This window comes from Chenopodium album, chromosome 9, assembly GCF_948465745.1.
Source record: "Chenopodium album chromosome 9, dcCheAlbu1.1, whole genome shotgun sequence".
NCBI lineage: Eukaryota > Viridiplantae > Streptophyta > Magnoliopsida > Caryophyllales > Amaranthaceae > Chenopodium > Chenopodium album.
This window is the reverse complement of record NC_137842.1, coordinates 10,763,865-10,784,025: the sequence shown is the minus strand read 5'-3', so window position 1 is coordinate 10,784,025 and position 20,161 is coordinate 10,763,865. Positions and strand designations below refer to the sequence as shown.

Below are 20,161 nucleotides of genomic sequence, written 5' to 3'. Positions count from 1 at the left end.
GTTATTTTTTCGAGATCTACGCGTCCCAAACCATTTCCCATCTCAAAATAACCGAAAACAAATAAAAATTACGAATTCGGCAAAAAAGGGGTGCAACACGAGGACTTCCCAGGAGGTCACCCATCCTAGTACTACTCTCGCCCAAGTACAATTAACTGCGGAGTTCTAATGGGATCCGGTGCATTAGTGCTGGTATGATCGCACCCATTTACTTATTGCGCTATTTTGTATTTATACCCTTTCCAGCCCCTGATTTCCTTCGAAATGCCGTAACTTTGTGCCCGATCGTCCGAATTAAACATTTTTTTTTTCAAATTGGTTATTTTTTCGAGATCTACGCGTCCCAAACCATTTCCCATCTCAAAATAACCGAAAACAAATAAAAATTACGAATTCGGCAAAAAAGGGGTGCAACACGAGGACTTCCAAGGAGGTCACCCATCCTAGTACTACTCTCGCCCAAGCACGCTTAACTGCGGAGTTCTGATGGGATCCGGTGCATTAGTGCTGGTATGATCGCACCCATTTACTTTTTGCGTTTTTTTGTATTTATACCCTTTCCAGCCCTTGATTTCCTTCGAAATGCCGTAACTTTGTGCCCGATCGTCCGAATTAAACATTTTTTTTTCAAATTGGTTATTTTTTCGAGATCTGCGCGTCCCAAACCATTTCCCATCTCAAAATAACCGAAAACAAATAAAAATTACGAATTCGGCAAAAGAGAGGTGCAACACGAGGACTTCCCAGGAGGTCACCCATCCTAGTACTACTCTCGCCCAAGCACGCTTAACTGTGGAGGTTTGATGGGATCCGGTGCATTAGTGCTGGTATGATCGCACCCATTTACTTATTGCGCTATTTTGTATTTATACCCTATCCAGCCCCTGATTTCCTTCGAAATGCCGTAACTTTGTGCCCGATCGTCCGAATTAAACATTTTTTTTTTCAAATTGGTTATTTTTTCGAGATCTACGCGTCCCAAACCATTTCCCATCTCAAAATAACCGAAAACAAATAAAAATTACGAATTCGGCAAAAAAGGGGTGCAACACGAGGACTTCCAAGGAGGTCACCCATCCTAGTACTACTCTCGCCCAAGCACGCTTAACTGCGGAGTTCTGATGGGATCCGGTGCATTAGTGCTGGTATGATCGCACCCATTTACTTATTGCGCTATTTTGTATTTATACCCTTTCCAGCCCCTGATTTCCTTCGAAATGCCGTAACTTTGTGCCCGATCGTCCGAATTAAACATTTTTTTTTTCAAATTGGTTATTTTTTCGAGACCTACGCGTCCCAAACCATTTCCCATCTCAAAATAACCGAAAACAAATAAAAATTACGAATTCGGCAAAAAAGGGGTGCAACACGAGGACTTCCCAGGAGGTCACCCATCCTAGTACTACTCTCGCCCAAGCACGCTTAACTGCGGAGTACTGATGGGATCCGGTGCATTATTGCTGGTATGATCGCACCCATTTACTTATTGCGCTATTTTGTATTTATACCCTTTCCAGCCCCTGATTTCCTTCGAAATGCCGTAACTTTGTGCCCGATCGTCCGAATTAAACATTTTTTTTCTTCAAATTGGTTATTTATTCGAGATCTACGCGTCCCAAACCATTTCCCATCTCAAAATAACCGAAAACAAATAAAAATTACGAATTCGGCAAAAAAGGGGTGCAACACGAGGACTTCCCAGGCGGTCACCCATCCTAGTACTACTCTCGCCCAAGCACGCTTAACTGCGGAGTTCTGATGGGATCCGGTGCATTAGTGCTGGTATGATCGCACCCACTTACTTGTTGCGCTATTTTGTATTTATACCCTTTCCAGCCCCTGATTTCCGTCGAAATGTCGTAACTTTGTGCCCGATCGTCCGAATTAAACATTTTTTTTTTCAAATTGGTTATTTTTTCGAGATCTACGCGTCCCAAACCATTTCCCATCTCAAAATAACCGAAAACAAATAAAAATTACGAATTCGGCAAAAAAGGGGTGCAACACGAGGACTTCCCAGGAGGTCACCCATCCTAGTACTACTCTCGCCCAAGCGCGCTTAACTGCGGAGTTCTGATGGGATCCGGTGCATTAGTGCTGGTATGATCGCACCCATATACTTATTGCGCTATTTTGTATTTATACCCTTTCCAGCCCCTGATTTCCTTCGAAATGCCGTAACTTTGTGCCCGATCGTCCGAATTAAACATTTTTTTTTTCAAATTGGTTATTTTTTCGAGATCTACGCGTCCCAAACCATTTCCCATCTCAAAATAACCGAAAACAAATAAAAATTACGAATTCGGCAAAAAAGGGGTGCAACAAGAGGACTTCCCAGGAGGTCACCCATCCTAGTACTACGCTCGCCCAAGCGCGCTTAACAGCGGAGTTCTGATAGGATCCGGTGCATTAGTGCTGGTATGATCGCACCCATTTACTTATTGCGCTATTTTGTATTTATACCCTTTCCAGCCCCTGATTTCCTTCGAAATGCCGTAACTTTGTGCCCGATCGTCCGAATTAAACATTTTTTTTTTTCAAATTGGTTATTTTTTCGAGATCTACGCGTCCCAAACCATTTCCCATCTCAAAATAACCGAAAACAAATAAAAATTACGAATTCGGCAAAAAAAGGGTGCAACACGAGGACTTCCCAGGAGGTCACCCATCCTAGTACTACTCTCGCCCAAGCACGCTTAACTGCGGAGTTCTGATGGGATCCGGTGCATTAGTGCTGGTATGATCGCACCCGTTTACTTATTGCGCTATTTTGTATTTATACCCTTTCCAGCCCCTGATTTCTTTCGAAATGCCGTAACTTTGTGCCCGATCGTCCGAATTAAACATTTTTTTTTTCAAATTGGTTATTTTTTCGAGATCTACGCGTCCCAAACAATTTCCCATCTCAAAATATCCGAAAACAAATAAAAATTACGAATTCGGCAAAAAAGGGGTGCAACACGAGGACTTCCAAGGAGGTCACCCATCCTAGTACTACTCTCGCCCAAGCACGCTTAACTGCGGAGTTCTGATGGGATCCGGTGCATTAGTGCTGCTATGATCGCACTCATTTACTTATTGCGCTATTTTGTATTTATACCCTTTCCAGCCCCTGATTTCCTTCGAAATGCCGTAACTTTATGCCCGATCGTCCGAATTAAACATTTTTTTTTTCAAATTGGTTATTTTTTCGAGATCTACGCGTCCCAAACAATTTCCCATCTCAAAATATCCGAAAACAAATAAAAATTACGAATTCGGCAAAAAAGGGGTGCAACACGAGGACTTCCAAGGAGGTCACCCATCCTAGTACTACTCTCGCCCAAGCACGCTTAACTGCGGAGTTCTGATGGGATCCGGTGCATTAGTGCTGCTATGATCGCACTCATTTACTTATTGCGCTATTTTGTATTTATACCCTTTCCAGCCCCTGATTTCCTTCGAAATGCCGTAACTTTGTGCCCGATCGTCCGAATTAAACATTTTTTTTTCAAATTGGTTATTTTTTCGAGATCTACGCGTCCCAAACCATTTTCCATCTCAAAATAACCGAAAACAAATAAAAATTACGAATTCAACAAAAAAGGGGTGCAACACGAGGACTTCCCAGGAGGTCACCCATCCTAGTACTACTCTCGCCCAAGAACGCTTAACTGCGGATTTCTGATGGGATCCGGTGCATTAGTGCTGGTATGATCGCACCCATTTACTTATTGCGCTATTTGTATTTATACCCTTTCCAGCCCCTTATTTCCTTCGAAATGCCGTAACTTTGTGCCCGATCGTCCGAATTAAATATTTTTTTTTCAAATTGGTTATTTTTTCGATATCTACGCGTCCCAAACCATTTCCCATCTCAAAATAACCGAAAACAAATAAAAATTACGGATTCGGCAAAAAAGGGGTGCAACACGAGGACTTCCCAGGAGGTCACCCATCCTAGTACTACTCTCGCCCAAGCAAGCTTAACTGCGGAGTTCTTATGGGATCCGGTGCATTAGTTCTTGTATGATCGCACCCATTTACTTATTGCGCTATTTTGTATTTATACCTTTTCTAGCCCCTGATTTCCTTCGAAATGCCGTAACTTTGTGCCCGATCGTCCCAATTAAACATTTTTTTTTTCAAATTGGTTATTTTTTCGAGATCTACGCGTCCCAAACCATTTCCCATCTCAAAATAACCGAAAACAAATAAAAATTACGAATTCGGCAAAAAAGGGGTGCAACACGAGGACTTCCCAGGAGGTCACCCATCCTAGTACTACTCTCGCCCAAGCACGCTTAACTGCGGAGTACTGATGGGATCCGGTGCATTAGTGCTGGTATGATCGCACCCATTTACTTATCGCGCTATTTTTTAATTTATACCCTTTCCAGCCCCTGATTTCCTTCGAAATGCCGTAACTTTGTGCCCGATCGTCCGAATTAAACATTTTTTTTTTCAAATTGGTTATTTTTTCGAGATCTACGCGTCCCAAACCATTTCCCATCTCAAAATAACCGAAAACAAATAAAATTACGAATTCGGCAAAAAAGGGGTACAACACGAGGACTTCCCACGAGGTCACCCATCCTAGTACTACTCTAGCCCAAGCACGCTTAACTGCGGAGTACTGATGGGATCCGGTGCATTATTGCTGGTATGATCGCACCCAGTTACTTATTGCGCTATTTTGTATTTATACCCTTTCCAGCCCCTGATTTCCTTCGAAATGCCGTAACTTTGTGCCCGATCGTCCGAATTAAACATTTTTTTTCTTCAAATTGGTTATTTATTCGAGATCTACGCGTCCCAAACCATTTCCCATCTCAAAATAACCGAAAACAAATAAAAATTACGAATTCGGCAAAAAAGGGGTGCAACACGAGGACTTCCCAGGAGGTCACCCATCCTAGTACTACTCTCGCCCAAGCGCGCTTAACTGCGGAGTTCTGATGGGATCCGGTGCATTAGTGCTGGTATGATCGCACCCACTTACTTGTTGCGCTATTTTGTATTTATACCCTTTCCAGCCCCTGATTTCCTTCGAAATGCCGTAACTTTGTGCCCTATCGTCCGAATTAAACATTTTTTTTTTCAAATTGGTTATTTTTTCGAGATCTACGCGTCCCAAACCATTTCCCATCTCAAAATAACCGAAAACAAATAAAAATTACGAATTCGGCAAAAAAGGGGTGCAACACGAGGACTTCCCAGGAGGTCACCCATCCTAGTACTACGCTCGCCCAAGCGCGCTTAACTGCGGAGTTCTGATAGGATCCGGTGCATTAGTGCTGGTATGATCGCACCCATTTACTTATTGCGCTATTTTGTATTTATACCCTTTCCAGCCCCTGATTTCCTTCGAAATGCCGTAACTTTGTGCCCGATCGTCCGAATTAAACATTTTTTTTTTCAAATTGGTTATTTTTTCGAGATCTACGCGTCCCAAACCATTTCCCATCTCAAAATAACCGAAAACAAATAAAAATTACGAATTCGGCAAAAAAGGGGTGCAACAAGAGGACTTCCCAGGAGGTCACCCATCCTAGTACTACGCTCGCCCAAGCGCGCTTAACAGCGGAGTTCTGATGGGATCCGGTGCATTAGTGCTGGTATGATCGCACCCATTTACTTATTGCGCTATTTTGTATTTATACCCTTTCCAGCCCCTGATTTCCTTCGAAATGCCGTAACTTTGTGCCCGATCGTCCGAATTAAACATTTTTTTTTTCAAATTGGTTATTTTTTCGAGCTCTACGCGTCCCAAACCATTTCCCATCTCAAAATAACCGAAAACAAATAAAAATTACGAATTCGGCAAAAAAAGGGTGCAACACGAGGACTTCCCAGGAGGTCACCCATCCTAGTACTACTCTCGCCCAAGCACGCTTAACTGCGAAGTTCTGATGGGATCCGGTGCATTAGTGCTGGTATGATCGCACCCATTTACTTATTGCGCTATTTTGTATTTATACCCTTTCCAGCCTCTGATTTCCTTCGAAATGCCGTAACTTTGTGCCCGATCGTCCGAATTAAACATTTTTTTTTTAAAATTGGTTATTTTTTCGAGATCTACGCGTCCCAAACCATTTCCCATCTCAAAATAACCGAAAACAAATAAAAATTACGAATTCGGCAAAAAAGGGGTGCAACACGAGGACTTCCCAGGAGGTCACCCATCCTAGTACTACTCTCGCCCAAGCACGCTTAACTGCGGAGTTCTGATGGGATCCGGTGCATTAGTGCTGGTATGATCGCACCCATTTACTTATTGCGCTATTTTGTATTTATACCCTTTCCAGCCCCTGATTTCCCTCGAAATGCCGTAACTTTGTGCCCGATCGTCCGAATTAAACATTTTTTTTTTCAAATTGGTTATTTTTTCGAGATCTACGCGTCCCAAACCATTTCCCATCTCAAAATAACCGAAAACAAATAAAAATTACGAATTCGGCAAAAAAGGGTTGCAACACGAGGACTTCCCAGGAGGTCACCCATCCTAGTACTACTCTCGCCCAAGCAAGCTTAACTGCGGAGTTCTGATGGGATCCGGTGCATTAGTGCTGGTATGATCGCACCCATTTACTTATTGCGCTATTTTGTATTTATACCCTTTCCAGCCCCTGATTTCCCTCGAAATGCCGTAACTTTTTGCAAGATCGTCCGAATTAAACATTTTTTTTTTTCAAATTGGTTATTTTTTCGAGATCTACGCGTCCCAAACCATTTCCCATCTCAAAATAACTGAAAACAAATAAAAATTACGAATTCGGCAAAAAAGGGGTGCAACACGAGGACTTCCCAGGAGGTGACCCATCCTAGTACTACTCTCGCCCAAGCACGCTTAACTGCGGAGTTCTGATGGGATCCGGTGCATTAGTGCTGGTATGATCGCACCCATTTACTTATTGCGCTATTTTGTATTTATACCCTTTCCAGCCCCTGATTTCCTTCGAAATGCCGTAACTTTGTGCCCGATCGTCCGAATTAAACATTTTTTTTTTTCAAATTGGTTATTTTTTCGAGATCTACGCGTCCCAAACCATTTCCCATCTCAAAATAACCGAAAACAAATAAAATTAACGAATTCGGCAAAAAAGGGGTGCAACACGAGGACTTCCCAGGAGGTCACCCATCCTAGTACTACTCTCGCCCAAGCACGCTTAACAGCGGAGTTCTGATGGGATCCGGTGCATTAGTGCTGGTATGATCGCACCCATTTACTTATTGCGCTATTTTGTATTTATACCCTTTCCAGCCCCTGATTTCCCTCGAAATGCCGTAACTTTGTGCCCGATCGTCCGAATTAAACATTTTTTTTTCAAATTGGTTATTTTTTCGAGATCTACGCGACCCAAACCATTTCCCATCTCAAAATAACCGAAAACAAATAAAAATTACGAATTCGGCAAAAAAGGGGTGCAACACGAGGACTTCCCAGGAGGTCACCCATCCTAGTACTACTCTCGCCCAAGCACGCTTAACTGCGGAGTTCTGATGGGATCCGGTGCATTAGTGCTGGTATGATCGCACCCATTTACTTATTGCGCTATTTTGTATTTATACCCTTTCCAGCCCCTGATTTCCTTCGAAATGCCGTAACTTTGTGCCCGATCGTCCGAATTAAACATTTTTTTTTCAAATTGGTTATTTTTTCGAGATCTACGCGTCCCAAACCATTTCCCATCTCAAAATAACCGAAAACAAATAAAAATTACGAATTCGGCAAAAAAGGGGTGCAACACGAGGACTTCCCAGGAGGTCACCCATCCTAGTACTACTCTCGCCCAAGCACGCTTAACTGCGGAGTTCTGATGGGATCCGGTGCATTAGTGCTGGTATGATCGCACCCATTTATTTATTACACTATTTTGTATTTATACCCTTTCCGGCCCCTGATTTCCCTCGAAATGCCGTAACTTTGTGCCCGATCGTCCGAATTAAACATTTTTTTTTTCAAATTGGTTATTTTTTCGAGATCTACGCGTCCCAAACCATTTCCCATCTCAAAATAACCGAAAACAAATAAAAATTACGAATTCGGCAAAAAAAGGGTGCAACACGAGGACTTCCCAGGAGGTCACCCATCCTAGTACTACTCTCGCCCAAGCACGCTTAACTGCGGAGTTCTGATGGGATCCGGTGCATTAGTGCTGGTATGATCGCACCCATTTACTTATTGCGCTATTTTGTATTTATACCCTTTCCAGCCCCTGATTTCCTTCGAAATGCCGTAACTTTGTGCCCGATTGTCCGAATTAAACATTTTTTTTTCAAATTGGTTATTTTTTCGAGATCTACGCGTCCCAAACCATTTCCCATCTCAAAATAACCGAAAACAAATAAAAATTACGAATTCGGCAAAAAAGGGGTGCAACACGAGGACTTCCCAGGAGGTCACCCATCCTAGTACTACTCTCGCCCAAGCACGCTTAACTGCGGAGTTCTGATGTGATCCGGTGCATTAGTGCTGGTATGATCGCACCCATTTACTTATTGCGCTATTTTGTATTCATACCCTTTCCAGCCCCTGATTTCCCTCGAAATGCCGTAACTTTGTGCCCGATCGTCCGAATTAAACATTTTTTTTTTTCAAATTGGTTATTTTTTCGAGATCTACGCGTCCCAAACCATTTCCCATCTCAAAATAACCGAAAACAAATAAAAATTACGAATTCGGCAAAAAAGGGGTGCAACACGAAGACTTCCCAGGAGGTCACCCATCCTAGTAGTACTCTCGCCCAAGCACGCTTAACTGCGGAGTTCTGATGGGATCCGGTGCATTAGTGCTGGTATGATCGCACCCATTTACTTATTGCGCTATTTTGTATTTATACCCTTTCCAGCCCCTGATTTCCCTCGAAATGCCGTAACTTTGTGCCCGATCGTCCGAATTAAACATTTATTTTTTTTTAAATTGGTTATTTTTTCGAGATCTACGCGTCCCAAACCACTTCCCATCTCAAAATAACCGAAAACAAATAAAAATTACGAATTCGGCAAAAAAGGGGTGCAACACGAGGACTTCCCAGGAGGTCACCCATCCTAGTACTACTCTCGCCCAAGAACGCTTAACTGTGGAGTTCTGATGGGATCCGGTGCATTAGTGCTGGTATGATCGCACCCATTTACTTATTGCGCTATTTTGTATTTATACCCTTTCCAGCCCCTGATTTCCTTCGAAATGCCGTAACTTTGTGCCCGATCGTCCGAATTAAACATTTTTTTTTTCAAATTGGTTATTTTTTCGAGATCTACGCGTCCCAAACCATTTCCCATCTCAAAATAACCGAAAACAAATAAAAATTACGAATTCGTCATAAAAGGGGTGCAACACGAGGACTTCCCAGGAGGTCACCCATCCTAGTACTACTCTCGCCCAAGCACGCTTAACTGCGGAGTTTTGATGGGATCCGGTGCATAAGTGCTGGTATGATCGCACCTATTTACTTATTGCGCTATTTTGTATTTAAACCCTTTCCAGCCCCTGATTTCCTTCGAAATGTCGTAACTTTGTGTCCGATCGTCCGAATTAAACATTTTTTTTTTCAAATTGGTTATTTTTTCGAGATCTACGCGTCCCAAACCATTTCCCATCTCAAAATAACCAAAAACAAATAAAAATTACGAATTCGTCATAAAAGGGGTGCAACACGAGGACTTCCCAGGAGGTCACCCATCCTAGTACTACTCTCGCCCAAGCACGCTTAACTGCGGAGTTTTGATGGGATCCGGTGCATTAGTGCTGGTATGATCGCACCTATTTACTTATTGCGCTATTTTGTATTTATACCCTTTCCAGCCCCTGATTTCCTTCGAAATGCCGTAACTTTGTGCCCGATCGTCCGAATTAAACATTTTTTTTTTCCAAATTGGTTATTTTTTCGAGATCTACGCGTCCCAAACCATTTCCCATCTCAAAATAACCGAAAACAAATAAAAATTACGAATTCGGCAAAAAAGGGGTGCAACACGAGGACTTCCCAGGAGGTCACCCATCCTAGTACTACTCTCGCCTAAGCACGCTTAACTGCGGAGTTTTGATGGAATGTGCATTAGTGCTGGTATGATCGCACCTATTTACTTATTGCGCTATTTTGTATTTATACCCTTTCCAGCCCCTGATTTCCTTCGAAATGCCGTAACTTTGTGCCCGATCGTCCGAATTAAACATTTTTTTTTTCAAATTGGTTATTTTTTCGAGATCTACGCGTCCCAAACCATTTCCCATCTCAAAATAACCGAAAACAAATAAAAATTACGAATTCGGCAAAAAAGGGGTGCAACACGAGGACTTCCCAGGAGGTCACCCATCCTAGTACTACTCTCGCCCAAGCACGCTTAACTGCGGAGTTCTGATGGGATCCGGTGCATTAGTGCTGGTATGATCGCACCCATTTACTTATTGCACTATTTTGTATTTATACCTTTTCCAGCCCCTGATTTCCTTCGAAATGCCGTAACTTTGTGCCCGATCGTCCGAATTAAACATTTTTTTTTTCAAATTGGTTATTTTTTCGAGATCTACGCGTCCCAAACCATTTCCCATCTCAAAATAACCGAAAACAAATAAAAATTACGAATTCGGCAAAAAAGGGGTGCAACACGAGGACTTCCAAGGAGGTCACCCATCCTAGTACTACTCTCGCCCAAGCACGCTTAACTGCGGAGTTCTGATGGGATCCGGTGCATTAGTGCCGGTATGATCGCACCCATTTACTTATTGCGCTATTTTGTATTTATACCCTTTCCAACCCCTGATTTCCTTCGAAATGCCGTAACTTTGTGCCCGATCGTCCGAATTAAACATTTTTTTTTTTCAAATTGGTTATTTTTTCGAGATCTACGCGTCCCAAACCATTTCCCATCTCAAAATAACCGAAAACAAATAAAAATTACGAATTCGGCAAAAAAGGGGTGCTACACGAGGACTTCCCAGGAGGTCACCCATCCTAGTACTACTCTCGCCCAAGCACGCTTAACTGCGGAGTTCTGATGGGATCCGGTGCATTAGTGCTGGTATGATCGCACCCATTTACTTATTGCGCTATTTTGTATTTATACCCTTTCCAGCCCCTGATTTCCTTCGAAATGCCGTATCTTTGTGCCCGATAGTCCGAATTAAACATTTTTTTTTTTCAAATTGGTTATTTTTTCGAGATCTACGCGTCCCAAACCATTTCCCATCTCAAAATAACCGAAAACAAATAAAAATTACGCATTCGGCAAAAAAGGGGTGCAACACGAGGACTTCCCAGGAGGTCACCCATCCTAGTACTACTCTCGCCCAAGCACGCTTAACTGCGGAGTTCTGATGGGATCCGGTGCATTAGTGCTGGTATGATCGCACCCATTTACTTATTGCGCTATTTTGTATTTATACCCTTTCCAGCCCCTGATTTCCCTCGAAATGCCGTAACTTTTTGCACGATCGTCCGAATTAAACATTTTTTTTTTTCAAATTGGTTATTTTTTCGAGATCTACGCGTCCCAAACCATTTCCCATCTCAAAATAACCGAAAACAAATAAAAATTACGAATTCGGTAAAAAAGGGGTGCAACACGAGGACTTCCCAGGAGGTCACCCATCCTAATACTACTCTCGCCCAAGCACGCTTAACTGCGGAGTTCTGATGGGATCCGGTGCATTAGTGCTGGTATGATCGCACCCATTTACTTATTGCGCTATTTTGTATTTATACCCTTTCCAGCTCTGATTTCCTTCGAAATGCCGTAACTTTGTGCCCGATCGTCCGAATTAAACATTTTTTTTTTCAAATTGGTTATTTTTTCGAGATCTACGCGTCCCAAACCATTTCCCATCTCAAAAAAACCGAAAACAAATAAAAATTACGAATTCGGCAAAAAAGAGGTGCAACACGAGGACTTCCCAGGAGGTCACCCATCCTAGTACTACTCTCGCCCAAGCACGCTTAACTGCGGAGTTCTGATGGGATCCGGTGCATTAGTGCTGGTATGATCGCACCCATTTACTTATTGCGCTATTTTGTATTTATACCCTTTCCAGCCCCTGATTTCCTTCGAAATGCCGTAACTTTGTGCCCGATCGTCCGAATTAAACATTTTTTTTTTCAAATTAGTTATTTTTTCGATATCTACGCGTCCCAAACCATTTCCCATCTCAAAATAACCGAAAACAAATAAAAATTACGAATTCGGCAAAAAAGGGGTGCAACACGAGGACTTCCCAGGAGGTCACCCATCCTAGTACTACTCTCGCCCAAGCACGCTTAACTGCGGAGTTTTGATGGGATCCGGTGCATTAGTGCTGGTATGATCGCACCTATTTACTTATTGCGCTATTTTGTATTTATACCCTTTCCAGCCCCTGTTTTCCTACAAAATGCCGTAACTTTGTGCCCGATCGTCCGAATTAAACATTTTTTTTTTCAAATTGGTTATTTTTTCGAGATCTACGCGTCCCAAACCATTTCCCATCCGAAAATAACCGAAAACAAATAAAAATTACGAATTCGGCAAAAAAGGGGTGCAACACGAGGACTTCCCCCCCTGTTTTCCTTCGAAATGCCGTATCTTTGTGCCCGATCGTCCGAGTTAAACATTTTTTTTTTCAAATTGGTTATTTTTTCAAGATCTACGCGTCCCAAACCATTTCCCATCTCAAAATAACCGAAAACAAATAAAAATTACGAATTCGGCAAAAAAGGGGTGCAACACGAGGACTTCCCAGGAGGTCACCCATCCTAGTACTACTCTCGCCCAAGCACGCTTAACTGCGGAGTTCTAATGGGATCCGGTGCATTAGTGCTGGTATGATCGCACCCATTTACTTATTGCGCTATTTTGTATTTATACCCTTTCCAGCCCCTGATTTCCTTCGAAATGCCGTAACTTTGTGCCCGATCGTCCGAATTAAACATTTTTTTTTTCAAATTGGTTATTTTTTCGAGATCTACGCGTCCCAAACCATTTCCCATCTCAAAATAACCGAAAACAAATAAAAATTACGAATTCGGCAAAAAAGGGGTGCAACACGAGGACTTCCCAGGAGGTCACCCATCCTAGTACTACTCTCGCCCAAGCACGCTTAACTGCGGAGTTCTAATGGGATCCGGTGCATTAGTGCTGGTATGATCGCACCCATTTACTTATTGCGCTATTTTGTATTTATACCCTTTCCAGCCCCTGATTTCCTTCGAAATGCCGTAACTTTGTGCCCGATCGTCCGAATTAAACATTTTTTTTTTCAAATTGGTTATTTTTTCGAGATCTACGCGTCCCAAACCATTTTCCATCTCAAAATAACCGAAAACAAATAAAAATTACGAATTCGGCAAAAAAGGGGTGCAACACGAGGACTTCCCAGGAGGTCACCCATCCTAGTACAACTCTCGCCCAAGCACGCTTAACTGCGGAGTTCTGATGGGATCCGGTGCATTAGTGCTGGTATGATCGCACCCATTTACTTATTGCGCTATTTTGTATTTATACCCTTTCCAGCCCCTGATTTATTTCGAAATGCCGTAACTTTGTGCCCGATCGTCCGAATTAAACATTTTTTTTTTCAAATTGGTTATTTTTTCGAGATCTACGCGTCCCAAACCATTTCCCATCCCAAAATAACCGAAAACAAATAAAAATTACGAATTCGGCAAAAAAGGGGTGCAACACGAGGACTTCCCAGGAGGTCACCCATCCTAGTACTACTCTCGCCCAAGCACGCTTAACTGCGGAGTTCTGATGGGATCCGGTGCATTAGTGCTGGTATGATCGCACCCATTTACTTATTTCGCTATTTTGTATTTATACCCTTTCCAGCCCCTGATTTCTTTCGAAATGCCGTAACTTTGTGCCCGATCGTCCGAATTAAACATTTTTTTTTTCAAATTGGTTATTTTTTCGAGATCTACGCGTCCCAAACCATTTCCCATCCCAAAATAACCGAAAACAAATAAAAATTACGAATTCGGCAAAAAAGGGGTGCAACACGAGGACTTCCCAGGAGGTCACCCATCCTAGTACTACTCTCGCCCAAGCACGCTTAACTGCGGAGTTCTGATGGGATCCGGTGCATTAGTGCTGGTATGATCGCACCCATTTACTTATTGCGCTATTTTGTATTTATACCCTTTCCAGCCCCTGATTTATTTCGAAATGCCGTAACTTTGTGCCCGATCGTCCGAATTAAACATTTTTTTTTTTCAAATTGGTTATTTTTTCGAGATCTACGCGTCCCAAACCATTTCCCATCCCAAAATAACCGAAAACAAATAAAAATTACGAATTCGGCAAAAAAGGGGTGCAACACGAGGACTTCCCAGGAGGTCACCCATCCTAGTACTACTCTCGCCCAAGCACGCTTAACTGCGGAGTTCTGATGGGATCCGGTGCATTAGTGCTGGTATGATCGCACCCATTTACTTATTTCGCTATTTTGTATTTATACCCTTTCCAGCCCCTGATTTCCTTCGAAATGCCGTATCTTTGTGCCCGATCGTCCGAATTAAACATTTTTTTTTTCAAATTGGTTATTTTTTCGAGATCTACGCGTCCCAAACCATTTCCCATCCCAAAATAACCGAAAACAAATAAAAATTACGAATTCGGCAAAAAAGGGGTGCAACACGAGGACTTCCCAGGAGGTCACCCATCCTAGTACTACTCTCGCCCAAGCACGCTTAACTGCGGAGTTCTGATGGGATCCGGTGCATTAGTGCTGGTATGATCGCACCCATTTACTTATTGCGCTATTTTGTATTTATACCCTTTCCAGCCCCTGATTTATTTCGAAATGCCGTAACTTTGTGCCCGATCGTCCGAATTAAACATTTTTTTTTTTCAAATTGGTTATTTTTTCGAGATCTACGCGTCCCAAACCATTTCCCATCCCAAAATAACCGAAAACAAATAAAAATTACGAATTCGGCAAAAAAGGGGTGCAACACGAGGACTTCCCAGGAGGTCACCCATCCTAGTACTACTCTCGCCCAAGCACGCTTAACTGCGGAGTTCTGATGGGATCCGGTGCATTAGTGCTGGTATGATCGCACCCATTTACTTATTGCGCTATTTTGTATTTATACCCTTTCCAGCCCCTGATTTCCTTCGAAATGCCGTATCTTTGTGCCCGATCGTCCGAATTAAACATTTTTTTTTTTCAAATTGGTTATTTTTTCGAGATCTACGCGTCCCAAACAATTTCCCATCCCAAAATAACCAAAAACAAATAAAAATTACGAATTCGGCAAAAAAGGGGTGCAACACGAGGACTTCCCAGGAGGTCACCCATCCTAGTACTACTCTCGCCCAAGCACGCTTAACTGCGGAGTTCTGATGGGATCCGGTGCATTAGTGCTGGTATGATCGCACCCATTTACTTATTTCGCTATTTTGTATTTATACCCTTTCCAGCCCCTGATTTCCTTCGAAATGTCGTATCTTTGTGCCCGATCGTCCGAATTAAACATTTTTTTTTTCAAATTGGTTATTTTTTCGAGATCTACGCGTCCCAAACCATTTCCCATCCCAAAATAACCGAAAACAAATAAAAATTACGAATTCGGCAAAAAAGGGGTGCAACACGAGGACTTCCAAGGAGGTCACCCATCCTAGTACTACTCTCGCCCAAGCACGCTTAACTGCGGAGTTCTGATGGGATCCGGTGCATTAGTGCTGGTATGATCGCACCCATTTACTTAATGCGCTATTTTGTATTTATACTCTTTCCAGCCCCTGATTTCCTTCAAAATGCCGTAACTTTGTGCCCGATCGTCCGAATTAAACATTTTTTTTTTCAAATTTGTTATTTTTTTGAGATCTACGCGTCCCAAACCATTTCCCATCTCAAAATAACCGAAAACAAATAAAAATTACGAATTCGGCAAAAAAGGGGTGCAACACGAGGACTTCCCAAGAGGTCACCCATCCTAGTACTACTCTCGCCCAAGCACGCTTAACTGCGGAGTTCTGATGGGATCCGGTGCATTAGTGCTGGTATGATCGCACCCATTTACTTATTGCGCTATTTTGTATTTATACCCTTTCCAGCCCCTGATTTCCTTCGAAATGCCGTAACTTTGTGCCCGATCGTCCGAATTAAACATTTTTTTTTTCAAATTGGTTATTTTTTCGAGATCTACGCGTCCCAAACCATTTCCCATCCCAAAATAACCGAAAACAAATAAAAATTACGAATTCGGCAAAAAAGGGATGCAACACGAGGACTTCCTAGGAGGTCACCCATCCTAGTACTACTCTCGCCCAAGCACGCTTAACTGCGGAGTTCTGATGGGATCCGGTGCATTAGTGCTGGTATGATCGCACCCATTTACTTATTGCGCTATTTTGTATTTATACCCTTTCCAGCCCCTGATTTCCTTCGAAATGCCGTAACTTTGTGCCCGATCGTCCGAATTAAACATTTTTTTTTCAAATTGGTTATTTTTTCGAGATCTACGCGTCCCAAACCATTTCCCATCTCAAAATAACCGAAAACTAATAAAAATTACGAATTCGGCAAAAAAGGGGTGCAACACGAGGACTTCCAAGGAGGTCACCCATCCTAGTACTACTCTCGCCCAAGCACGCTTAACTGCGGAGTTCTGATGGGATCCGGTGCATTAGTGCTGGTATGATCGCACCCATTTACTTATTGCGCTATTTTGTATTTATACCCTTTCCAGCCCCTGATTTCCTTCGAAATGCCGTATCTTTGTGCCCGATCGTCCGAATTAAACATTTTTTTTTTCAAATTGGTTATTTTTTCGAGATCTACGCGTCCCAAACCATTTCCCATCCCAAAATAACCGAAAACAAATAAAAATTACGAATTCGGCAAAAAAGGGGTGCAACACGAGGACTTCCCAGGAGGTCACCCATCCTAGTACTACTCTCGCCCAAGCACGCTTAACTGCGGAGTTCTGATGGGATCCGGTGCATTAGTGCTGGTATGATCGCACCCATTTACTTATTGCGCTATTTTGTATTTATACCCTTTCCAGCCCCTGATTTCCTTCGAAGTGCCGTAACTTTGTGCCCGATCGTCCGAATTAAACATTTTTTTTTTTCAAATTGGTTATTTTTTCGAGATCTACGCGTCCCAAACCATTTCCCATCCCAAAATAACCGAAAACAAATAAAAATTACGAATTCGGCAAAAAAAAGGTGCAACACGAGGACTTCCCAGGAGGTCACCCATCCTAGTACTACTCTCGCCCAAGCACGCTTAAATGCGGAGTTCTGATGGGATCCGGTGCATTAGTGCTGGTATGATCGCACCCATTTACTTATTGCGCTATTTTGTATTTATACCCTTTCCAGCCCCTGATTTCCTTCGAAATGCCGTATCTTTGTGCCCGATCGTCCGAATTAAACATTTTTTTTTTCAAATTGGTTATTTTTTCGAGATCTACGCGTCCCAAACCATTTCCCATCCCAAAATAACCGAAAACAAATAAAAATTACGAATTCGGCAAAAAAGGGGTGCAACACGAGGACTTCCCAGGAGGTCTCCCATCCTAGTACTACTCTCGCCCAAGCACGCTTAACTGCGGATTTCTGATGGGATCCGGTGCATTAGTGCTGGTATGATCGCACCCATTTACTTATTGCGCTATTTTGTATTTATACCCTTTCCAGCCCCTGATTTCCTTCGAAATGCCGTATCTTTGTGCCCGATCGTCCGAATTAAACATTTTTTTTTTCAAATTGGTTATTTTTTCGAGATCTACGCGTCCCAAACCATTTCCCATCCCAAAATAACCGAAAACAAATAAAAATTACGAATTCGGCAAAAAAGGGGTGCAACACGAGGACTTCCCAGGAACTCACCCATCCTAGTACTACTCTCGCCCAAGCACGCTTAACTGCGGAGTTCTGATGGGATCCGGTGCATTAGTGCTGGTATGATCGCACCCATTTACTTATTGCGCTATTTTGTATTTATACCCTTTCCAGCCCCTGATTTCCTTCGAAATGCCGTATCTTTGTGCCCGATAGTCCGAATTAAACATTTTTTTTTCAAATTGGTTATTTTTTCGAGATCTACGCGTCCCAAACCATTTCCCATCCCAAAATAACCGAAAACAATTAAAAATTACGAATTCGGCAAAAAAGGGGTGCAACACGAGGACTTCCCAGGAGGTCACCCATCCTAGTACTACTCTCGCCCAAGCACGCTTAACTGCGGAGTTCTGATGGGATCCGGTGCATTAGTGCTGGTATGATCGCACCCATTTACTTGTTGCGCTATTTTGTATTTATACCCTTTCCAGCCCCTGATTTCCTTCGAAATGCCGTATCTTTGTGCCCGATCGTCCGAATTAAACATTTTTTTTTTTCAAATTGGTTATTTTTTCGAGATCTACGCGTCCCAAACCATTTCCCATCCCAAAATAACCGAAAACAAATAAAAATTACGAATTCGGCAAAAAAGGGGTGCAACACGAGGACTTCCCAGGAGGTCACCCATCCTAGTACTACTCTCGCCCAAGCACGCTTAACTGCGGAGTTCTGATGGGATCCGGTGCATTAGTGCTGGTATGATCGCACCCATTTACTTATTGCGCTATTTTGTATTTATACCCTTTCCAGCCCCTGATTTCCTTCGAAATGCCGTATCTTTGTGCCCGATCGTCCGAATTAAACATTTTTTTTTTTCAAATTGGTTATTTTTTCGAGATCTACGCGTCCCAAACCATTTCCCATCCCAAAATAACCGAAAACAATTAAAAATTACGAATTCGGCAAAAAAGGGGTGCAACACGAGGACTTCCCAGGAGGTCACCCATCCTAGTACTACTCTCGCCCAAGCACGCTTAACTGCGGAGTTCTGATGGGATCCGGTGCATTAGTGCTGGTATGATCGCACCCATTTACTTATTGCGCTATTTTGTATTTATACCCTTTCCAGCCCCTGATTTCCTTCGAAATGCCGTATCTTTGTGCCCGATCGTCCGAATTAAACATTTTTTTTTTCAAATTGGTTATTTTTTCGAGATCTACGCGTCCCAAACCATTTCCCATCCCAAAATAACCGAAAACAAATAAAAATTACGAATTCGGCAAAAAAGGGGTGCAACACGAGGACTTCCCAGGAGGTCACCCATCCTAGTACTACTCTCGCCCAAGCACGCTTAACTGCGGAGTTCTGATGGGATCCGGTGCATTAGTGCTGGTATGATCGCACCCATTTACTTATTGCGCTATTTTGTATTTATACCCTTTCCAGCCCCTGATTTCCTTCGAAATGCCGTATCTTTGTGCCCGATCGTCCGAATTAAACATTTTTTTTTTCAAATTGGTTATTTTTTCGAGATCTACGCGTCCCAAACAATTTCCCATCCCAAAATAACCGAAAACAAATAAAAATTACGAATTCGGCAAAAAAGGGGTGCAACACGAGGACTTCCCAGGAGGTCACCCATCCTAGTACTACTCTCGCCCAAGCACGCTTAACTGCGGAGTTCTGATGGGATCCGGTGCATTAGTGCTGGTATGATCGCACCCATTTACTTATTGCGCTATTTTGTATTTATACCCTTTCCAGCCCCTGATTTCCTTCGAAATGCCGTATCTTTGTGCCCGATCGTCCGAATTAAACATTTTTTTTTCAAATTGGTTATTTTTTCGAGATCTACGCGTCCCAAACCATTTCCCATCCCAAAATAACCGAAAACAAATAAAAATTACGAATTCGGCAAAAAAGGGGTGCAACACGAGGACTTCCCAGGAGGTCACCCATCCTAGTACTACTCTCGCCCAAGCACGCTTAACTGCGGAGTTCTGATGGGATCCGGTGCATTAGTGCTGGTATGATCGCACCCATTTACTTATTGCGCTATTTTGTATTTATACCCTTTCCAGCCCCTGATTTCCTTCGAAATGCCGTATCTTTGTGCCCGATCGTCCGAATTAAACATTTTTTTTTTCAAATTGGTTATTTTTTCGAGATCTACGCGTCCCAAACCATTTCCCATCCCAAAATAACCGAAAACAAATAAAAATTACGAATTCGGCAAAAAAGGGGTGCAACACGAGGACTTCCCAGGAGGTCACCCATCCTAGTACTACTCTCGCCCAAGCACGCTTAACTGCGGAGTTCTGATGGGATCCGGTGCATTAGTGCTGGTATGATCGCACCCATTTACTTATTGCGCTATTTTGTATTTATACCCTTTCCAGCCCCTGATTTCCT

The 20,161-nt window shown here is 42.7% G+C and overlaps 63 non-coding genes across 63 annotated transcripts; all 63 read right to left on the bottom strand.

The window, feature by feature from the left end:
• Positions 1-87: 87 nt before the first annotated feature.
• On the bottom strand, positions 88-206 carry LOC145560677 (5S ribosomal RNA). The gene has a single exon (XR_014093299.1). It is a non-coding gene; the product is annotated as a 5S ribosomal RNA (ribosomal RNA).
• A 199-nt stretch (positions 207-405) lies between these two features.
• LOC145561388 (5S ribosomal RNA) lies at positions 406-524 on the bottom strand. Its single transcript, XR_014093935.1, has one exon. It is a non-coding gene; the product is annotated as a 5S ribosomal RNA (ribosomal RNA).
• Positions 525-722: 198 nt separating this feature from the next.
• On the bottom strand, positions 723-841 carry LOC145560746 (5S ribosomal RNA). The gene has a single exon (XR_014093361.1). It is a non-coding gene; the product is annotated as a 5S ribosomal RNA (ribosomal RNA).
• A 199-nt stretch (positions 842-1,040) lies between these two features.
• LOC145561386 (5S ribosomal RNA) lies at positions 1,041-1,159 on the bottom strand. Its single transcript, XR_014093933.1, has one exon. It is a non-coding gene; the product is annotated as a 5S ribosomal RNA (ribosomal RNA).
• A 199-nt stretch (positions 1,160-1,358) lies between these two features.
• Positions 1,359-1,477, bottom strand: LOC145560542 (5S ribosomal RNA). Its single transcript, XR_014093167.1, has one exon. It is a non-coding gene; the product is annotated as a 5S ribosomal RNA (ribosomal RNA).
• Positions 1,478-1,677: 200 nt separating this feature from the next.
• Positions 1,678-1,796, bottom strand: LOC145561313 (5S ribosomal RNA). Its single transcript, XR_014093864.1, has one exon. It is a non-coding gene; the product is annotated as a 5S ribosomal RNA (ribosomal RNA).
• A 199-nt stretch (positions 1,797-1,995) lies between these two features.
• LOC145561417 (5S ribosomal RNA) lies at positions 1,996-2,114 on the bottom strand. Its single transcript, XR_014093963.1, has one exon. It is a non-coding gene; the product is annotated as a 5S ribosomal RNA (ribosomal RNA).
• A 199-nt stretch (positions 2,115-2,313) lies between these two features.
• On the bottom strand, positions 2,314-2,432 carry LOC145560822 (5S ribosomal RNA). The gene has a single exon (XR_014093433.1). It is a non-coding gene; the product is annotated as a 5S ribosomal RNA (ribosomal RNA).
• A 200-nt stretch (positions 2,433-2,632) lies between these two features.
• LOC145561309 (5S ribosomal RNA) lies at positions 2,633-2,751 on the bottom strand. Its single transcript, XR_014093861.1, has one exon. It is a non-coding gene; the product is annotated as a 5S ribosomal RNA (ribosomal RNA).
• Positions 2,752-2,950: 199 nt separating this feature from the next.
• On the bottom strand, positions 2,951-3,069 carry LOC145560710 (5S ribosomal RNA). The gene has a single exon (XR_014093332.1). It is a non-coding gene; the product is annotated as a 5S ribosomal RNA (ribosomal RNA).
• A 199-nt stretch (positions 3,070-3,268) lies between these two features.
• LOC145560709 (5S ribosomal RNA) lies at positions 3,269-3,387 on the bottom strand. The gene has a single exon (XR_014093331.1). It is a non-coding gene; the product is annotated as a 5S ribosomal RNA (ribosomal RNA).
• A 198-nt stretch (positions 3,388-3,585) lies between these two features.
• LOC145560653 (5S ribosomal RNA) lies at positions 3,586-3,704 on the bottom strand. Its single transcript, XR_014093272.1, has one exon. It is a non-coding gene; the product is annotated as a 5S ribosomal RNA (ribosomal RNA).
• A 197-nt stretch (positions 3,705-3,901) lies between these two features.
• Positions 3,902-4,020, bottom strand: LOC145560804 (5S ribosomal RNA). Its single transcript, XR_014093416.1, has one exon. It is a non-coding gene; the product is annotated as a 5S ribosomal RNA (ribosomal RNA).
• Positions 4,021-4,219: 199 nt separating this feature from the next.
• On the bottom strand, positions 4,220-4,338 carry LOC145561415 (5S ribosomal RNA). The gene has a single exon (XR_014093961.1). It is a non-coding gene; the product is annotated as a 5S ribosomal RNA (ribosomal RNA).
• Positions 4,339-4,537: 199 nt separating this feature from the next.
• LOC145560795 (5S ribosomal RNA) lies at positions 4,538-4,656 on the bottom strand. The gene has a single exon (XR_014093408.1). It is a non-coding gene; the product is annotated as a 5S ribosomal RNA (ribosomal RNA).
• A 200-nt stretch (positions 4,657-4,856) lies between these two features.
• On the bottom strand, positions 4,857-4,975 carry LOC145561416 (5S ribosomal RNA). The gene has a single exon (XR_014093962.1). It is a non-coding gene; the product is annotated as a 5S ribosomal RNA (ribosomal RNA).
• A 199-nt stretch (positions 4,976-5,174) lies between these two features.
• LOC145560701 (5S ribosomal RNA) lies at positions 5,175-5,293 on the bottom strand. Its single transcript, XR_014093324.1, has one exon. It is a non-coding gene; the product is annotated as a 5S ribosomal RNA (ribosomal RNA).
• A 199-nt stretch (positions 5,294-5,492) lies between these two features.
• Positions 5,493-5,611, bottom strand: LOC145560793 (5S ribosomal RNA). The gene has a single exon (XR_014093405.1). It is a non-coding gene; the product is annotated as a 5S ribosomal RNA (ribosomal RNA).
• A 199-nt stretch (positions 5,612-5,810) lies between these two features.
• On the bottom strand, positions 5,811-5,929 carry LOC145561421 (5S ribosomal RNA). The gene has a single exon (XR_014093967.1). It is a non-coding gene; the product is annotated as a 5S ribosomal RNA (ribosomal RNA).
• Positions 5,930-6,128: 199 nt separating this feature from the next.
• Positions 6,129-6,247, bottom strand: LOC145561303 (5S ribosomal RNA). Its single transcript, XR_014093855.1, has one exon. It is a non-coding gene; the product is annotated as a 5S ribosomal RNA (ribosomal RNA).
• A 199-nt stretch (positions 6,248-6,446) lies between these two features.
• On the bottom strand, positions 6,447-6,565 carry LOC145561684 (5S ribosomal RNA). The gene has a single exon (XR_014094218.1). It is a non-coding gene; the product is annotated as a 5S ribosomal RNA (ribosomal RNA).
• A 200-nt stretch (positions 6,566-6,765) lies between these two features.
• LOC145561367 (5S ribosomal RNA) lies at positions 6,766-6,884 on the bottom strand. Its single transcript, XR_014093914.1, has one exon. It is a non-coding gene; the product is annotated as a 5S ribosomal RNA (ribosomal RNA).
• A 200-nt stretch (positions 6,885-7,084) lies between these two features.
• LOC145561412 (5S ribosomal RNA) lies at positions 7,085-7,203 on the bottom strand. Its single transcript, XR_014093959.1, has one exon. It is a non-coding gene; the product is annotated as a 5S ribosomal RNA (ribosomal RNA).
• Positions 7,204-7,401: 198 nt separating this feature from the next.
• On the bottom strand, positions 7,402-7,520 carry LOC145561302 (5S ribosomal RNA). The gene has a single exon (XR_014093854.1). It is a non-coding gene; the product is annotated as a 5S ribosomal RNA (ribosomal RNA).
• Positions 7,521-7,718: 198 nt separating this feature from the next.
• Positions 7,719-7,837, bottom strand: LOC145561300 (5S ribosomal RNA). The gene has a single exon (XR_014093853.1). It is a non-coding gene; the product is annotated as a 5S ribosomal RNA (ribosomal RNA).
• Positions 7,838-8,036: 199 nt separating this feature from the next.
• LOC145561308 (5S ribosomal RNA) lies at positions 8,037-8,155 on the bottom strand. The gene has a single exon (XR_014093860.1). It is a non-coding gene; the product is annotated as a 5S ribosomal RNA (ribosomal RNA).
• Positions 8,156-8,353: 198 nt separating this feature from the next.
• Positions 8,354-8,472, bottom strand: LOC145561395 (5S ribosomal RNA). Its single transcript, XR_014093941.1, has one exon. It is a non-coding gene; the product is annotated as a 5S ribosomal RNA (ribosomal RNA).
• Positions 8,473-8,672: 200 nt separating this feature from the next.
• Positions 8,673-8,791, bottom strand: LOC145561677 (5S ribosomal RNA). Its single transcript, XR_014094212.1, has one exon. It is a non-coding gene; the product is annotated as a 5S ribosomal RNA (ribosomal RNA).
• A 201-nt stretch (positions 8,792-8,992) lies between these two features.
• LOC145561681 (5S ribosomal RNA) lies at positions 8,993-9,111 on the bottom strand. Its single transcript, XR_014094216.1, has one exon. It is a non-coding gene; the product is annotated as a 5S ribosomal RNA (ribosomal RNA).
• A 199-nt stretch (positions 9,112-9,310) lies between these two features.
• Positions 9,311-9,429, bottom strand: LOC145560664 (5S ribosomal RNA). The gene has a single exon (XR_014093283.1). It is a non-coding gene; the product is annotated as a 5S ribosomal RNA (ribosomal RNA).
• A 199-nt stretch (positions 9,430-9,628) lies between these two features.
• LOC145560546 (5S ribosomal RNA) lies at positions 9,629-9,747 on the bottom strand. The gene has a single exon (XR_014093171.1). It is a non-coding gene; the product is annotated as a 5S ribosomal RNA (ribosomal RNA).
• A 200-nt stretch (positions 9,748-9,947) lies between these two features.
• LOC145560844 (5S ribosomal RNA) lies at positions 9,948-10,063 on the bottom strand. Its single transcript, XR_014093451.1, has one exon. It is a non-coding gene; the product is annotated as a 5S ribosomal RNA (ribosomal RNA).
• Positions 10,064-10,262: 199 nt separating this feature from the next.
• LOC145561299 (5S ribosomal RNA) lies at positions 10,263-10,381 on the bottom strand. The gene has a single exon (XR_014093852.1). It is a non-coding gene; the product is annotated as a 5S ribosomal RNA (ribosomal RNA).
• Positions 10,382-10,580: 199 nt separating this feature from the next.
• LOC145561408 (5S ribosomal RNA) lies at positions 10,581-10,699 on the bottom strand. The gene has a single exon (XR_014093955.1). It is a non-coding gene; the product is annotated as a 5S ribosomal RNA (ribosomal RNA).
• Positions 10,700-10,899: 200 nt separating this feature from the next.
• Positions 10,900-11,018, bottom strand: LOC145561428 (5S ribosomal RNA). The gene has a single exon (XR_014093974.1). It is a non-coding gene; the product is annotated as a 5S ribosomal RNA (ribosomal RNA).
• Positions 11,019-11,218: 200 nt separating this feature from the next.
• Positions 11,219-11,337, bottom strand: LOC145561298 (5S ribosomal RNA). Its single transcript, XR_014093851.1, has one exon. It is a non-coding gene; the product is annotated as a 5S ribosomal RNA (ribosomal RNA).
• Positions 11,338-11,537: 200 nt separating this feature from the next.
• LOC145561407 (5S ribosomal RNA) lies at positions 11,538-11,656 on the bottom strand. The gene has a single exon (XR_014093954.1). It is a non-coding gene; the product is annotated as a 5S ribosomal RNA (ribosomal RNA).
• Positions 11,657-11,854: 198 nt separating this feature from the next.
• Positions 11,855-11,973, bottom strand: LOC145561347 (5S ribosomal RNA). The gene has a single exon (XR_014093896.1). It is a non-coding gene; the product is annotated as a 5S ribosomal RNA (ribosomal RNA).
• A 199-nt stretch (positions 11,974-12,172) lies between these two features.
• Positions 12,173-12,291, bottom strand: LOC145560545 (5S ribosomal RNA). The gene has a single exon (XR_014093170.1). It is a non-coding gene; the product is annotated as a 5S ribosomal RNA (ribosomal RNA).
• A 381-nt stretch (positions 12,292-12,672) lies between these two features.
• Positions 12,673-12,791, bottom strand: LOC145561326 (5S ribosomal RNA). The gene has a single exon (XR_014093876.1). It is a non-coding gene; the product is annotated as a 5S ribosomal RNA (ribosomal RNA).
• A 199-nt stretch (positions 12,792-12,990) lies between these two features.
• Positions 12,991-13,109, bottom strand: LOC145561325 (5S ribosomal RNA). Its single transcript, XR_014093875.1, has one exon. It is a non-coding gene; the product is annotated as a 5S ribosomal RNA (ribosomal RNA).
• A 199-nt stretch (positions 13,110-13,308) lies between these two features.
• Positions 13,309-13,427, bottom strand: LOC145561352 (5S ribosomal RNA). Its single transcript, XR_014093900.1, has one exon. It is a non-coding gene; the product is annotated as a 5S ribosomal RNA (ribosomal RNA).
• Positions 13,428-13,626: 199 nt separating this feature from the next.
• Positions 13,627-13,745, bottom strand: LOC145561297 (5S ribosomal RNA). The gene has a single exon (XR_014093850.1). It is a non-coding gene; the product is annotated as a 5S ribosomal RNA (ribosomal RNA).
• A 199-nt stretch (positions 13,746-13,944) lies between these two features.
• LOC145561296 (5S ribosomal RNA) lies at positions 13,945-14,063 on the bottom strand. Its single transcript, XR_014093849.1, has one exon. It is a non-coding gene; the product is annotated as a 5S ribosomal RNA (ribosomal RNA).
• A 200-nt stretch (positions 14,064-14,263) lies between these two features.
• On the bottom strand, positions 14,264-14,382 carry LOC145561295 (5S ribosomal RNA). Its single transcript, XR_014093848.1, has one exon. It is a non-coding gene; the product is annotated as a 5S ribosomal RNA (ribosomal RNA).
• A 199-nt stretch (positions 14,383-14,581) lies between these two features.
• Positions 14,582-14,700, bottom strand: LOC145561294 (5S ribosomal RNA). Its single transcript, XR_014093847.1, has one exon. It is a non-coding gene; the product is annotated as a 5S ribosomal RNA (ribosomal RNA).
• Positions 14,701-14,900: 200 nt separating this feature from the next.
• Positions 14,901-15,019, bottom strand: LOC145561292 (5S ribosomal RNA). The gene has a single exon (XR_014093845.1). It is a non-coding gene; the product is annotated as a 5S ribosomal RNA (ribosomal RNA).
• A 200-nt stretch (positions 15,020-15,219) lies between these two features.
• Positions 15,220-15,338, bottom strand: LOC145561291 (5S ribosomal RNA). The gene has a single exon (XR_014093844.1). It is a non-coding gene; the product is annotated as a 5S ribosomal RNA (ribosomal RNA).
• Positions 15,339-15,537: 199 nt separating this feature from the next.
• On the bottom strand, positions 15,538-15,656 carry LOC145561385 (5S ribosomal RNA). The gene has a single exon (XR_014093932.1). It is a non-coding gene; the product is annotated as a 5S ribosomal RNA (ribosomal RNA).
• Positions 15,657-15,855: 199 nt separating this feature from the next.
• On the bottom strand, positions 15,856-15,974 carry LOC145561320 (5S ribosomal RNA). The gene has a single exon (XR_014093870.1). It is a non-coding gene; the product is annotated as a 5S ribosomal RNA (ribosomal RNA).
• A 199-nt stretch (positions 15,975-16,173) lies between these two features.
• On the bottom strand, positions 16,174-16,292 carry LOC145561422 (5S ribosomal RNA). The gene has a single exon (XR_014093968.1). It is a non-coding gene; the product is annotated as a 5S ribosomal RNA (ribosomal RNA).
• Positions 16,293-16,490: 198 nt separating this feature from the next.
• Positions 16,491-16,609, bottom strand: LOC145561384 (5S ribosomal RNA). The gene has a single exon (XR_014093931.1). It is a non-coding gene; the product is annotated as a 5S ribosomal RNA (ribosomal RNA).
• Positions 16,610-16,808: 199 nt separating this feature from the next.
• LOC145561290 (5S ribosomal RNA) lies at positions 16,809-16,927 on the bottom strand. Its single transcript, XR_014093843.1, has one exon. It is a non-coding gene; the product is annotated as a 5S ribosomal RNA (ribosomal RNA).
• Positions 16,928-17,127: 200 nt separating this feature from the next.
• On the bottom strand, positions 17,128-17,246 carry LOC145561686 (5S ribosomal RNA). Its single transcript, XR_014094220.1, has one exon. It is a non-coding gene; the product is annotated as a 5S ribosomal RNA (ribosomal RNA).
• A 199-nt stretch (positions 17,247-17,445) lies between these two features.
• LOC145561450 (5S ribosomal RNA) lies at positions 17,446-17,564 on the bottom strand. Its single transcript, XR_014093994.1, has one exon. It is a non-coding gene; the product is annotated as a 5S ribosomal RNA (ribosomal RNA).
• Positions 17,565-17,763: 199 nt separating this feature from the next.
• Positions 17,764-17,882, bottom strand: LOC145560665 (5S ribosomal RNA). Its single transcript, XR_014093284.1, has one exon. It is a non-coding gene; the product is annotated as a 5S ribosomal RNA (ribosomal RNA).
• A 198-nt stretch (positions 17,883-18,080) lies between these two features.
• LOC145561289 (5S ribosomal RNA) lies at positions 18,081-18,199 on the bottom strand. Its single transcript, XR_014093841.1, has one exon. It is a non-coding gene; the product is annotated as a 5S ribosomal RNA (ribosomal RNA).
• Positions 18,200-18,399: 200 nt separating this feature from the next.
• LOC145561288 (5S ribosomal RNA) lies at positions 18,400-18,518 on the bottom strand. Its single transcript, XR_014093840.1, has one exon. It is a non-coding gene; the product is annotated as a 5S ribosomal RNA (ribosomal RNA).
• A 200-nt stretch (positions 18,519-18,718) lies between these two features.
• LOC145561287 (5S ribosomal RNA) lies at positions 18,719-18,837 on the bottom strand. Its single transcript, XR_014093839.1, has one exon. It is a non-coding gene; the product is annotated as a 5S ribosomal RNA (ribosomal RNA).
• Positions 18,838-19,036: 199 nt separating this feature from the next.
• Positions 19,037-19,155, bottom strand: LOC145561286 (5S ribosomal RNA). The gene has a single exon (XR_014093838.1). It is a non-coding gene; the product is annotated as a 5S ribosomal RNA (ribosomal RNA).
• Positions 19,156-19,354: 199 nt separating this feature from the next.
• On the bottom strand, positions 19,355-19,473 carry LOC145561284 (5S ribosomal RNA). The gene has a single exon (XR_014093837.1). It is a non-coding gene; the product is annotated as a 5S ribosomal RNA (ribosomal RNA).
• Positions 19,474-19,671: 198 nt separating this feature from the next.
• Positions 19,672-19,790, bottom strand: LOC145561283 (5S ribosomal RNA). Its single transcript, XR_014093836.1, has one exon. It is a non-coding gene; the product is annotated as a 5S ribosomal RNA (ribosomal RNA).
• Positions 19,791-19,989: 199 nt separating this feature from the next.
• On the bottom strand, positions 19,990-20,108 carry LOC145561282 (5S ribosomal RNA). The gene has a single exon (XR_014093835.1). It is a non-coding gene; the product is annotated as a 5S ribosomal RNA (ribosomal RNA).
• Positions 20,109-20,161: the final 53 nt, after the last annotated feature.